The following is a 13,506-nucleotide window of genomic DNA, read 5'->3' as shown; positions in this document are numbered from 1 at the left end:
ATAGGCAAGCTATTATCCTATAGTCTCCATTCCCATTCTAAAGATATTCCCACTGTAAGGTTATTTCATAATACTAACCCACACTAATATTGAATCCTATTGACCCAACCTTATTAAAACAATGTGAATGTTCAGTGAGGTAAGAGTGGGATTCATTCATTCATTGGGGGGGGGGGGGGCATGATAGATTTGGCTGAATTCAATGTATTCAGTGCGAATTCTGAAATGACAAAATATTAAATACAACTGGGGTGTATTTCAGGCCAGTCTCGAGACTGCTTACTCCCTACCCATCACAGAGACTGACATTTCACACCCGCATGTAATTCCCTGCCTTAAGTCGTGGTCTGAATGGAAGCAAAAGATATGTTTGGTCTATGCTTGTTCTGACTAGACCGGTGCATTTCAGCTCTTGAGTTAAGCTTTGCTGAAGACATTGTATGAAAAGACCCTTTCGATGGTGGGGTGGGGGTGGGGGGTTGCCAGGGGTCTTCTTGCATGCCAAAGAGCCAGCACTGACTTAAAGATGCATAACAGAAAACACAAATCCAGGGTTGTAGATAAAAAATGTTGAATTTTCTACTCTGCTCATGCACATTAACAGCCCAATCCTATCCACACTTTCCTAGGAGTTAGCCCCATTGACTCTAATGGGACTTACTTCTGAGTAGACATGCATAGGATTGTGCTCCAAAGCAGCCCAGCGGAGATGTTTTTAGCCCTTCTTACTCATCCCTGGGGCAAAATGAGGCAGAAGTATACGCTGCGTGTCAAAGAGAAGCTCTGCCTGTTCATGAGCAGTTGGTGTCTCTCAGCAGTCAGTCTTGCCAACTTCTACAACACAGACACACACAACCCAAGGATTTAGTTCTGGACTAATAGCTCAAAGAGCCTGCCAAATAGGCAGTCTACTAATGCCATTTATAATTCAATTAATGCTAATGGTGTTTGTGCTGTATTGATAAGTTCTCTCTCATTTAACTTTGTGCTCTGCTTCATCGTCCACCTGTTACATCTTGTTAAGGAGAATGAAGACAGCAGGATTTAGGCTTGCTAGCAAGTACAATGCAATGTGGGCTTTGAGTTTGGTTAAGAAGCCCCCCCTCCCCCCGGATCAGGCCATAGGCCCATCTAGTCCAGCTTCCTATATCTCACATCGGCCCACCAGATGCTTCAGGGAGCACACAAGACAAAAGTGGCCTGCAGTCCTGGTGCTTTGCCCCCCTCTAGCTAGCCACTGACGCACATAGATGTGTGGGGTGTGAAGGAAGACTTGAGATGGCTTGAAAGTTATTCTGTTCTTCAAAGCATCCACCCTGGCTCCCAGGGAAGAACATAAGAACAGCCCCACTGGATCAGGCCATAGGCCCATCTAGTCCAGCTTCCTGTATCTCACAGCGGCCCACCAAATGCCCCAGGGAGCACACCAGATAACAAGAGCCCTGCAAGGCTTCCTGGGAATTGTAGTTAAGAACATAAGAACAGCCCCACTGGATCCGGCCATAGGCCCATCTAGTCCAGCTTCCTGTATCTCACAGCGGCCCACCAAATGCCCCAGGGAGCACACCAGATAACAAGAGCCCTGCAAGGCTTCCTGGGAATTGTAGTTAAGAACATAAGAACAGCCCCACTGGATCCGGCCATAGGCCCATCTAGTCCAGCTTCCTGTATCTCACAGCGGCCCACCAAATGCCCCAGGGAGCACAGCAGATAACAAGAGACCTGCAAGGCTTCCTGGGAATTGTAGTTAAGAACATAAGAAGAGCCCCACTGGATCAGGCCATTGGCCCATCTAGTCCAGCTTCCTGTATCTCACAGCGGCCCACCAAATGCCCCAGGGAAAACACCAGATAACAAGAGACCTGCAAGGCTTCCTGGGAATTGTAGTTAAGAACACAAGAACAGCCTCACTGGATCAGGCCATAGGCCCATCTAGTCCAGCTTCCTGTATCTCACAGCGGCCCACCAAATGCCCCAGGGAGCACACCAGATAACAAGAGACCTCATCCTGGTGCCCTCCCTTGCATTGGCATTCTGACATAGCCCATTTCTAAAATCAGGAGGTTGCACATACCCATTATGGCTTGTAGCCTGTGATGGACTTTTTCTCCAAAAATCTGTCCAATCTCCTTTTAAAGGCACTTAGGCCAGATGTCGTCATCACATCCTGTGGCAAGGGGTTCCGCAGACCAATCCCATGCTGGGTAAAGAAATAATTTTTTCCCCCTTTTTATTTTCCTTTCTGGTTTCTTTCTGGTTTCTGGAGCCGTACGGCTCCGTTTTGCTCCCCCTGCCAGGAATGGCTCCGAAGGGAGAGGCCGCTTGCCCGCCCCGTTGAGTCTCCCCACCAGCCTGAATGCTCCACCCCCCCTCCAGCTACGCCACCAGGTGTGATGGATGCTAGATGACAGGAAAGGCTCCTGGAAGCAGTATAACAGCACCACCAAACCCTAAGCTCTGGCACACAACAACTTCATACACAACAGAGATGTTGTCAGGGGTTTGCCCAGGTGAGGGATTAGCCAAGGGTCCACCTGACTAGCTTGACCCTTTCAGCGGCATAGCTGTAGCAGTGACCAAACGGAAAGTACTACAGGTGCCACAATGCACCATGTTAGCAGCCCCTCCCACTCACCGTCAGAGCACTTCCCAGCAAGTGACAGCAAGCACCTGCTGAACCAAATAGCGTCTCCGGCACTTTGTTGTCACTGTCTGGAATACCTTTGATGGTGACTGGGAAGGGGCACTTACACAGCACATTGCAGCGCATGCAGTACTTACTGGTTTGCTGTTCCTCTAGCTATGCTACTGGACCCCTGAACAGTGGGAGCATCCAATACACCATCAGGGAGTACTGATCAGGGGGCAGTGTAGGACTTTTTCCCAGACCTTTCCCAGACCAGACATGAGTGGCGCTACACTCTAAGCTCTAAGACAGGGGTGCCCAAACCCCGGCCCGGGGGCCACTTGTGGCCCTCGGGGCTCCCAATTCAGACCTCAGAGAGGCCCCAGTCTCCAGTGAGCCTCTGGCCCTCCGGAGATTTGCTGGAGCCTGTGCTGGCCCTACACAACTGCTCTCAGCATGAGGACAACTGTTCGACCTCTCGCGTGAGCTGTAGGACGAGGGCTCCCTCCACTGCTTGCTGTTTTACATCTGTGATGCAGCAGTGGCAGTGAAGGAAAGGCCAGCCTTGCTTTGTGCAAGGCCTTTTATAGGGCTTGCGCTTCTGCAAGACCTTCATTCATTCACATGCTCCATCTCTAATAAATTTCATTTATGTAAATTTATTCAAATTTTAAATGAAAATTAATTCTTTTTTTTTTTTCCCCAGCCCCCAACACAGTGTCAGAGAAATGATGTGGCCCTCCTGCCAAAATGTTTGGACACGCCTGCCCTACGCTCTAAGGGGCCCGACGTATCAATGAACCTCGTCTCCTCCAGATCGGTTTTGCGACCATCACCTGCGACCATCACGTCCAGGATCTCATTCTCCATAATGGCCCAAGCAGAAGCCTCCACCAGACAAGGTGTGAAGGCAGAAGCCCTCTCCCACTGACATTCCCCAGGACTTGGCACTTAGAAGCATACTGCCTCCTCTCTCTGAACCGTCCTTTGGAGGAACAAGCAAGAATATGCATGTTCTGTCCAGTTGGTGATCTAGGAAGGGATGGGTCAGTAGGACCAGCTATGAAATTGATTGCGTTTGCTGGTGCAACATCTTCTTCTAGTTCCGTGTGTTTTCTTTGACCCTTTGGCTGAACAGCTGACCTGTTGAGTCGGCATTCCCTTTGCCTGCTACTGCCTGCTACTGCCAACCTGACCCCCTAGACCAGGGTTGTCCAAACATTTTGGCAGGAGGGCCACATCTTCTCTCTGACACTGTGTCGGGGGCCGTGGAAAAAAATAATCAATTTACTATTTAAAATTTGACTAAATTTACATAAACGAATATATTAGAGATGGAACTTATGAATGAATGAAGGTCTTGCAGTAGCTCAAGGCCTATAAAGGCCTTGCACAAAGCAAGGCCAGCCTTTCCTTTGCTGCCCCTGCTGCATCACAGGCATGAAACAGCAAGTAGCTGAGGGAGCCCTCGTCCCACAGCTCAGATGAGAGGTTGAACAGTCGTCCTCTTGCTGACAGCAATTGCATCGGGCCAGCACGGGCTCCAACAAGTCTCTGGAGGGCCAGAGTCTCATTGGAGACGGGGGGTTCCCCGAGGGCCTGATTGAGAGCCCCTAAGGGCCGCAAGTGGCCCCTGGGCCGGGGTTTGGGCACCCCTGCTCTAGACAGCTCCCGTTCTCACAAGTACAGTGGGGAATTTAGCCTGATCGCTCAGAATGGCTGGGAAATACACATTCATCCTATTTTTTAAAAAAGCTCTCTCCACTCTGGCACTTTCAGCCCTGCATCGACATTCAAATGTGCACATTAATGGCCTGGGCATGACTCACAGGTGCTTTTAGTCTTAAGAACCATCTGTTCTGCCAGACCTTTGATGCATGATCGATTTGGAGGGGGGGGGCCTTAGTGCTGTTTTTTTCATGATGTCTTTTAGTGTGTCTGATCTGTTTTGACGTCTGTCATGATCTCCATTCTGTGTTATGATGCTGTTTGCACTGCTTTTAACATATACCGGTAGCCCCCTTGGATCCTTTGTTTGACGCAAAGTGGGCTATGAATGAGATAAACAATGTACCTGGCCATGCCCTTGAAGCTTGACTCAAATCTCCATCTACAGGCCTTCAATACAGAATTAACTCATTAACTTCTCCTTTGGAGAAGGTGGCCTCAGATCCTCCTCACACCATATTGGTAAACATTTGTGCAGTGAAAATTGTCAGGGAAGTCACAGCTCTGCAACTGCAACTGTGAAAAATAGATTTTCGTGTCCCTTTCCAGGAATGTTCTAATGTGGCACTTGGCGAGTTTCCATCTGTGTAAAACAGGGCCCCACAAACAGCGCAGATTCCTGCAAAGAGATTGCAACATGCAAAAATATTTACGTGGATGGGGCTTCCTCCAGGACAGCTTCAAGGAATTTTATTGGTGCGATCGGTTGGCGTCTGTGCCATCTGCCCTCGTGCAATTGTGTTGTTTTGATTCACTTTCACAACCAGGACAACAAATTCTGGGTCCAGGGTGGATCGGGGTACTAAACGGACATCTAAGTCATGCAATGTGTTGGCAAGATGGAAAATAATTGTAATTTATGCAATGTTTCGTTTTCAGTCTGAAATCACTAAGCAGGTTTTCCAAGAAAGATGCAAAGCCTTTGCTTAGGATTCATAGGGGATGAGATAGAAACATATATATATATATATATATATATATATATATATTAGCAACCTTCAGTCTCGAAAGACTATAGTATCGCGCTCTGAAAGGTGGTTCTGGCACACTGTCTAGTGTGGCTGAAAAGGCCAATCCGGGAGTGACAATCCCTTCCACACCAGGAGCAAGTGCAGTCTGTCCCTGGTCTGTCTCCCTGGCTATGGGCCTTCCTTCTTTGCCTCTTTGCCTCAGACTGTTGGCCAAGTGTCTCTTCAAACTGGGAAAGGCCATGCTGCACAGCCTGCCTCCAAGCAGGCCGCTCAGAGGCCAGGGTTTCTCACCTGTTGAGGTCCATTCCTAAGGCCTTCAGATCCCTCTTGCAGATGTCCTTTTATTGCAGCTGTGGTCTACCTGTAGGGCGTTTTCCTTGCACGAGTTCTCCATAGAGGAGATCCTTTGGGATCCGGCCATCATCCATTCTCACGACATGACCGAGCCAACGCAGGCGTCTCTGTTTCAGCAGTGCATACATGCTAGGGATTCCAGCACGTTCCAGGACTGTGTTGTTAGGAACTTTGTCCTGCCAGGTGATGCCAAGAATGCATTGGAGGCAGCGCATGTGGAAAGCATTCAGTTTCGTCTCCTGTTGTGAGCGGAGAGTCCATGACTTGCTGCAGTACAGAAGTGTACTCAGGACACAAGCTCTGTAGACCTGGATCTTGGTATGTTCCATCAGCTTCTTGTTGGACCAGACTCTCTTTGTGAGTCTGGAAAACGTGGTAGCTGCTTTACCGACGCGTTTGTTTAGCTCAGTATCGAGAGAAAGAGTGTCGGAGATCGTTGAGCCAAGGTACACAAAGTCATGGACAACCTCCAGTTCATGCAGTTCTGAGCAGATAGAAACAGCTGTTAGGTAAACAGAACCTCCATGTCTAGAGGCAGTCACTGAATGCAATTTGCATGGGGGGAGCAAGGACAAGCGGCAGAGAGGACAAATCATGCCTTATGGATATATCCTGCCTGTCTTTCCAGAGGTTGCTCTATATCAAGTTCTCAAACCTTCTCCTATCATCCTGGCCAGACCCAAACCTGCTTAGCCTCAGTAGGAGGGGGGCAGGGTGGAGAGCTTCAGAAGAGAAAGGGGATTTAAATCCCCAGCTCTTTATCTGGCCCGAGGAGTAAAAGGGGCTGGAGAGGCTGTGGAAACAGAGGATAGAATCTGGTGCACACAATCACCCTCAGATCTACCCTCTCTGATGACGTTCCAGGGCCAGATGGTTGGCAACCTTCAGTCTCGAAAGACTATGGTATAAGCCTACAGCACCCGGTATTCCCAGGCGGTCTCCCATCCAAGTACTAACCAGGCCTGACCCTGCTTAGCTTCTGAGATCAGACAAGATCGGGCATGTGCAGGGTATTGCCACTAGAGCAGGGCCAGATGAAGATCTTATTTTCCTAGGCTTCTACATGGTTTGTTGAATTGTTCCGATGCTGCTTTTGCAACCATTAGTGGCAGCAACCCTACTGTGACCATCAGGGCCAGGGGTTCTCAGGCCTGACAGTGGGATCTGGACCTTGGCAGGTACCTGATGATGCTGACCATTGGTTGCCATCTTGACTTGGGTTATGTTGTGCTTAGAGTGGCTTTAGTTTTGTGGGACTGAAGTGAGGTTGCTGTGATGCCAGCGCTACCATCAGCGTGCTGAGTGCTTTACCCTCTGAAAAGCTGTGCATTTGTACAGTTTTTGGCAGACACCACAAGCCTCCAAGGCTCTCTCCAAAGAGAGCTGAGCTGTTGACATCTGCCTTGAAACTTTTCACTTAAAGTTGCAACCTTGTGATTTAAGACGCAAATGTCGATGTCTCGATGCCAGAGACAAAGCAGTCATTGCTTCTGTCACCTGTCCCCTTCCAGATTCCTTCATAAGAACATAAGAACAGCCCCACTGGATCAGGCCAGAGGCCTATCTAGTCCAGCTTCCTGTATCTCACAGCGGCCCACCAAATGCCCCAGGGAGCACACCAGATAACAAGAGACCTGCATCCTGGTGCCCTCCCTTGCGTTGGCATTCTGACATAGCCCATTCTGTCCTAGCTGCTATCACCATCCATAGAAACTCTGCAGCAGAACAAGAGGAAGAGGGTCAACAACAGGAGCAGAGAGAGTCTGGATAAGAGGGGGTCACATCTGCCTTTTGTTCTGCTTCAACCAGAGGTTTAAAAGTTCTATATCTACATTGTAGCAATCGTCTATTCATCTGCTTTAGGCAGGACTTAAGGCCAAACTCCATGCTATATTAAATACATCATTTTGCTATAACTTTACTAAATAGCAGGTGTTGGGGATGCTAATATGACTTGGGACCATGGTGTGTAGGAGAAAGATGCCCTGGAATTAATGGGAGCTTCCCTCCTTGGTCAGTTGAAGCTACAGGTGGCTGGCAAGAGAATCAAATGGTTAAAGCCCCCTCCCCTGTGAGACCTAACTGTGGTCCCAAACTAGAGTACCCCCTCCAATGGCTGCTATTTACTAAAGAACGGCTAAGCACATGGAGGTAAAAGGCTCGTGGGCTTATGTAACGTGTAATTCGTGGTAAGTTGTGACTAACTTTTGCTGCTTCATGCCCTTATCCAGGATTGACCTAGAGCAGTGTTTCTCAAACTGTGGGCCAGGACCCACTAGGTGGGTCACGAGCCAATTTCAGGTGGGTCCTCATTCATTTCAATATTTTATTTTTAATAGATGCTACCATGATATATGACTGCATTTGGGGAAATGTTACAGACCTGTACTTTTAACAAGCTACCAAGCATATTGTTTTAACAATGACAGCAAATGGTACCGACTCCTGGGTAAATGTGGGTAGGATTGCAGCCAAGGATTGTCAAAAATTTCCTGCTTGATGATGTCACTTCTGGTCATGATATCACCTCCGGTGGGTCCTGACAGATTCTCATTCTAAAAAGTGGGTCCCAGTGCTAAATGTGTGAGAACTACTGACCTGGAGGATACTATTGACATGGTTGCATGTCAGGGCATTGGAGCTGAGGCAAGACTCTTTTCCCCAGTGAGGGAGCTCTTCCCAGCCTCAGTAGGCCATGGGCTTTCCAGAAACCACAGCCACTCCAGAAGATCCTCCATTTACCTGAGGTTCTCCTAAAGTGCCAGGTAGCTGAGGTCCTGCAACGGCATGTCGACCAAACAAGGTTGTTCTATGTTACCCAGTTGAGCCACCTGGTTGGCACAGCAAACCCCACCAAGTAACCCAGGATGCAACTAAAGCTTCACCTGGCTCTACAAAGCCTCAGTGCTGGGCTTTGCTCTCCAGTCTGAGCAACCTGAATCCACCTGCACCTTGCACCTGCCTGGCTTGGTGGCTTGCTCTCTGTCACCGAGGACGTCAATCTGGAACAAATCCCCAGAGAACTCCTCAGGGAGACAGTACTGCATAAAACACTCATTTTGTAAGAAAGAAGTTGTTTATGCAAAGCAGATTCGAAGCAATTGACCTTCCTTCATGTTGTCAGGAAAAGCTGCCCCCACAATTAACCGAACAATATTTAAATCACAAAGCAAATTCTTTTATTCTTTCTTTGAAGCACGCTTTCCTAAATGAAAGTTTTGCTTTAAAATATATCCTTTTTTATTTTTATATTGCTGTTCTCTCTTCTTTTTTTTTTTTTAAAGAACTTTCCCCCATCTGCTTTGGTTCTTCAGAAAACAGCTTTATAAATGTAAATTAATGCTACATTCATATAAAAATCCATGTGATTTAAAAAAAAAAAAAGAATCTGAGAATTAAAAATAGCCAGAAACGACAGAAATGTATTTGCATGTCCCATTGCAATGCGTTTTATTATTAATGGCCAAATACATGAGCCAAAATTACTATGATTAACTCCCGCTGAAGTTTCTCATGGTCTCCTTCACTTTGTGACACCCCCCATCGCTCTGCTGAACTGAGCATATGTCCATAATGCACCCCTTCCAGTTTCAAGTTGGACGATCTGTTAGAAAATGAAGTGATTCAATTAAAAATGAAATGAAAAATTAGAACAAGATCAAGAAAGCCAAAATAGCATATTTTGTGCCTAAAATCTCACTGTTCTGAATACTTTGATGTCTCTCTCTTTAAATGTTTGTAGCAGGGACATGCGGTCATTGGAGGCAGGTAAGGCCCTGCGTCACCTGCCCCCAGCGCAGCCGTGTTCCAATGGCCAGAGAGGCTGCATGGCAATTGTCTGGCCCTTGAAAGCCTTAGAAGGCCTTCCACATGGCCTCTCCAGCCCTTGGAACACCGCCAGATGCGAAAGGAGGGGATCGTGTATGGAGGTGAACCAGAAGTGACATCTCTTCAGGGTCACAGAGTCAATCAAACCTCCAGGGTTTGGTCATCTCCAGTCAGATTTTTTTTAAAATCAATAGTTCTTTGGGCAAGTGGGATTTTTAGCTCTTTTCTTGCAGACTTGCAATTTGCTTTTGAATGCCCTTGTCAGTTTCAGAATCAATTTGATCTGCCCGAGGGGGTGGAAAGCTATGGTCAAGAAGCATATCCAATACCCACTGAGGCATACAGAACTACCTGCGTGGTGTACTGGATCCTGTTCACTGGACACAATCCAGCAAAATGCGGTAGGATTAACGCCCTCTCCAGATGTAATTAAATGTCATTCATCTCCAGCAAGATTGCCGAATCAAGCCTACAACAGACTCTGTGATAAGAACATCAGAGTACAAGATGAGCCCCGCTGGATCAGGCCAAAGGCCCATTTAGTCCAGCTTCTGTATCTCACAGTGACCCACCAAATGCTTCAGGGAGCACACAAGACAGCAAGATACAACCTGCGTTCCGGTGCCCTCCCTTGCATCCGACAATCAGAGGCAACATACCTCTAAAATCAGGAGCTTGCACATACCTACCATGACTTGTAACCCGTAATGAACTTTTCCTCCAGAAATGTGTCCTTTGCAAGGGGTCGGCTTCTGTGACACGGAGCTGTGGTGTGATGCCTGCGATGGGCTTATGCACACACAGAAGTCATTGGCTGATGTGTTTATAATCAAGTGATGAACATGCATGTGTGAGCTGGACTCAAGAGTACATGTATAGGAGTGTTGTGAGGATGACATGAGGACAGAAGCCCTGTACAGCCCCCCCCTCCCCGAGCTCCTTGGAGGAGGAATGGTGTATATAGGTGAAAAATAAACTAAGTAATCAGCCATAAAGACATCAAGTGATGTGCAGGTGCATGTCATTCAGGCCTGTATCACTTTCATTGCTCCACACTGCCTCCCCTCCGCACTGCGCTGGGGGCAGGTGATGCAGGGCCTTACCTGCCTCCAATGACCGCACGTCCCTGCTACAAACATTTAAAGAGAGAGACATCAAAGTATTCAGAACAGTGAGATTTTAGGCAGAATAGTTCTCTAGCTATTCATTCTGCTTTAGTTCAGCTCAACAAAACGTCTGTGGGGAGGCATGGCTCATCTTGCCTTCCAGTCACAATTTTTCAAGGGCAGCCCCGCGCGGGCTGCCTTCCACAATTGCAACCACTTGCCACCTCTCCCACGGCGCCGCCATTAAAATGAAAAGTTGTTTGTCTTTGAGGTAGGCTGTTCAGCAGGCAAAAAGAACCTGGAGAGGCGACTGACGGAGACCATGCCTGCTCAGGCACTGACGGCCAAGGTCAGCAAAAAAAATGCCTTGTTCAATTCCAGATGGAGGAAGCAGCTGTCAAGGTGGGGGAAAAAAAATCCATGGCATTTCCCCTGTTTTGGCCTCTTATCTCTAATTGTTCTCGTTAACTTTAAAGATGTTCATTCTGCATTTCTCTTTCCTGCGCTTAACAGTGGCTGCCTGTGTAATCTCAGACAATAAACTGCCTACCCCAGTCAAGTCAACTCTCTTGGTGATATTGGGATTAAAGCTGAGGAAATTAGAGCGATTGCCGCGGTTAAGGAAGTTTACCATCTGTAAAATCGGAGGCTTGTCATGCTAATCAGCCCCCCAAGTTAATTGGATTTCGGAATGAGAACGTCGGAAGCAGATTAAATTCAGGCTCCATCAGACGACACATTAATTCTGTTCCGTTTACCTAATAATTCGGGATTGGTTTCTCAAAAGGAGAAAATGACAAGGATAAGAAGCAAGAAGGTGATTGCCACGTATCGCGCACGGCACCTTTGGAGTTGAGCTTTGCCCTGAAAAGGACTTCACTTTGCTGCTTTTCAAGCTGACATCCTGACAAGTTCAGCAGTGGTGGTTACATGGCTTAGGCAAGCACTTAGGGCAGGGGTGCCCAAACCCCGGCCCTGGGGCCACATGCAGCCCTCGAGGCTTCTCAATGCGGCCCTCAGGGAGCCACAAGTCTCCAATGAGCCTCTGGCCCTCCGGAAATTTGTTGGAGCCCGCACTGGCCCGACACAACTGCTCTCAGCGTGAGGGCAACTGTTTGACCTCACGCGTGAGCTGTGGGATGAGGGCTTCCTCCACTGCTTGCTGTCTCATGTCTGTGATGCAGCAGATGCAGCAAAGGAAAGGCCAGCCTTGCTTTGTGCAAGGTCTTTTATAGGCCTTGAGTTATTGCAAGACCTTCATTCATTCATATAAGTTCATCTTTAATATATTCATTTATGTAAACTTATGCAAATTTATTCAAATTTTAAATGTAAATTAATTCTTTTTTTCCCCGGCCCCCGACACAGTGTCAGAGAGATGATGTGGCCCTCCACCCAAAAACTTTGGACACCCCTGACTTAGAGCAACAGCAACAGAGTCCTCAGATAACCCCTGAGATTGCGATACATTTACTGTATATATTGTACTTTGACACACTGTGATCGACATACTGCTGTACAACACGATCAGTAGTGTTGCGGTCCCAAATCAAAGATCCAGGGCTGTGGATGAGTGGCTTGGCTAAGGCCACTGGGAGGGAGGATTTCCTTCAGGGCAATGGGATGGAGTGGAAGATTGGGGGTGATGTGACTGCATCATTACATCAAACGCCTCCCCCCCACATTCAAAATGCTGGAGTTCGCCAGCTAAGTGCAGCACCGGAAAGCACCAACCCCAGGGACACCTCTGCTCTAGAATGAGTAAGGGGCAATGTAATCGTTGCAATGTTAAAGGATTTCCTTTCTACTAAATTTTAGCAGCTTTGAGATCTACCCTCTATGCACCTTGGGGATGCTTCTATGGCATCCTGCAGAGTCCTTTTAAATGGTCCCCTAGCCAAGCCAAACTGTAGCATTTGGTCTGCCTGTGCATATCAAGCCAAGTCTCCCTGCCTTGAGCCTCCAGCTCCTTACTTCCACCTTATCACCCTTGCTGTTCAACAAGATAACCTGGAGAAAGGTCAGCTGACCGATTCACGGACACCCCCCCCTTCCAGGCCTTATAAAACCCTTACGTTCAAGCCCATCAGTCAATCTGAACAGGTCACCAGAGCAGTGGACCCATCTTTCTTCTTCTGCTTGGTCTCTTGATCTCCAGCTTTCAACCTGAGCCAATCCCTGACTACATCTTTATCTCTGACCCTCTGCTGGCTTCACTCCCTTGAGTTCAATTCCAACCTGGCCCTGAATATGCCTTTGCTTTGAATCCTCCTCTCTGTGAGTATGCCCCCCCCAAGGTCTATCCTTTCTCCAGGCAAGTTGTGAAAGCTATGTGGGGTCTTTCTTTTCCATAATTGACTCCCATGCACTTGTTTTTGCTGGTAGGTTAGCAATAGGGGTGGTTTGGGGGGAGGATTGTGGATGGATTGGGGTGGGACTTGAGCTGGTCCAGGGGGCATGAAGGGCGAGGAGGACTGGAGGGCGAGGATCTTGATGGCAACCATGCACAACAAGATCCCACTTACCAGCCCAGTCTCTTCTCAGATTTATGCCAATTAAAGAGCAAGAGAGAGACCCACTGGAGGCCAGGCAGTCTACTGAGAGGTCAGTAAAGCAGAATTTTACTTACCTCTCCTGAACCATCTTGTTCTTTTCCCCATCTATAGCATGCAGTGTGCATGTAGGTTGGCAGGGCATAGGATTGGGCCCTAACAGTGTTCTGAACGTTATGTTCCTGTATCTGGATAAAAAACAGCAATTTCAGTGGCAAAACACTTTATTGGTGTGAATATTCTATTTTTTTTTTCCTGATTCTATATAGTTTCTTTCTCTTGTTGAGAACTGATCCCCTTAGCTGATGTTGCTTTGGTATCATTTATTCCCTTAGCTTCTG

At 47.8% G+C, this 13,506-nt stretch overlaps 1 pseudogene; it reads right to left on the bottom strand.

Moving 5' to 3' along the window:
• Positions 1-6,587: 6,587 nt before the first annotated feature.
• LOC136656588 (5S ribosomal RNA) lies at positions 6,588-6,703 on the bottom strand (annotated as a pseudogene).
• Between the last annotated feature and the right edge of the window lie 6,803 nt (positions 6,704-13,506).

The sequence above is a fragment of the Tiliqua scincoides genome, chromosome 6 (genome assembly GCF_035046505.1).
Source record: "Tiliqua scincoides isolate rTilSci1 chromosome 6, rTilSci1.hap2, whole genome shotgun sequence".
In the NCBI taxonomy this organism is placed as follows: domain Eukaryota; kingdom Metazoa; phylum Chordata; class Lepidosauria; order Squamata; family Scincidae; genus Tiliqua; species Tiliqua scincoides.
Note: the sequence above shows the minus strand (reverse complement) of the source record. Positions and strands in the feature narration are given on the sequence as shown.